The sequence below is a fragment of the Gopherus evgoodei genome, chromosome 5 (genome assembly GCF_007399415.2).
Source record: "Gopherus evgoodei ecotype Sinaloan lineage chromosome 5, rGopEvg1_v1.p, whole genome shotgun sequence".
In the NCBI taxonomy this organism is placed as follows: Eukaryota; Metazoa; Chordata; order Testudines; family Testudinidae; genus Gopherus; species Gopherus evgoodei.
This window is the reverse complement of record NC_044326.1, coordinates 80,431,219-80,432,164: the sequence shown is the minus strand read 5'-3', so window position 1 is coordinate 80,432,164 and position 946 is coordinate 80,431,219. Positions and strand designations below refer to the sequence as shown.

The window sequence follows — 946 nt, the reverse complement described above, 5'->3', positions numbered from 1 at the left end:
GAAGTACTGTAATCTAACTGAAGTCGTGTACAGGCAACACACCAGTTTCTGCAGCCACCATTGTTAGTCCCTTGGTTCATACTGACTTAAGCACACTTGACATCAATTGCATCAAGATGTGACATGTTTTATAAGAAAAAAACATTTAAAAGGAAAAAAATATTTTTAGGTATTTTCACAAACAAACTGGCTTTTAAATAAATTTGCTTCCATAATGGTTGAATAAGACAAAAAAATTAAACTGTGGGGAAGTGGAAAAATCAAAAAAAGGCTTTAGGGCATCAGTTCCATATTTTTGAAAGCCAAATATGTAAATGATGAGGCGAGGAAAATAAATAAATAAAAGGTTCAAATCTTGTAATTTTAATTGTTATTAAAACTTTACTGTATAGCCTATTCTTTAACATTTGGTATTAATATCCAATTACTTGGTAATGCTTGACATTTGAAATAAACTTTTTTCTATGGTTTTATTTGCAACTGGTCCAATTAATTTTGCAAGCTACAGTTGGGTTATAAGAATCTAAAATGTAAAAGGACATTGTCTAGGTTGGGCCAAAGTTTTATGTCCTCCCAAACTCCTTACCCTCAGCTCATTTTGAGCTGTTTAATTCCACATTTTATTTAGAGATGGGCCCGAGCCATAACATTCAGATCTGCATTTCGGATCCCCAGAGGAGTTCAAGGGTGCCCTATACTGGAGTTTCTCTAGAGATAGGAACCTGATGCCAAATTTGGATACAGGTTTGGATTCTAGTCCCCCTTACCTCTGAAGTGCAGGGACACTAAGATCTGAGGTTTTGGTTCATACCCATCTATGGTTTTACAGAGTGTGTGCATGTGTGTGTGTGTCTGTGTATTTTATATAAAGCATATCAACAGAAGGCAAGCATTCAAAATAATCCTACAGTAATAAAGCAATTTATAGAATAAACCCAGATCTCAA

The 946-nt window shown here is 34.7% G+C and overlaps 1 protein-coding gene across 3 annotated transcripts in view; it reads left to right on the top strand.

Annotated features, from left to right (window-relative positions):
• The window catches only part of GRIA2 (glutamate ionotropic receptor AMPA type subunit 2), a 117,589-nt gene extending 117,116 nt beyond the window's left edge, over window positions 1-473 (top strand). For all 3 annotated transcript variants that reach the window (XM_030563887.1, XM_030563892.1, XM_030563886.1), the window contains one exon: window positions 1-473. This exon is cut by the window's left edge and continues 368 nt beyond it. The gene's annotated coding sequence lies outside the window, so the exon portion shown is untranslated.
• Window positions 474-946: the final 473 nt, after the last annotated feature.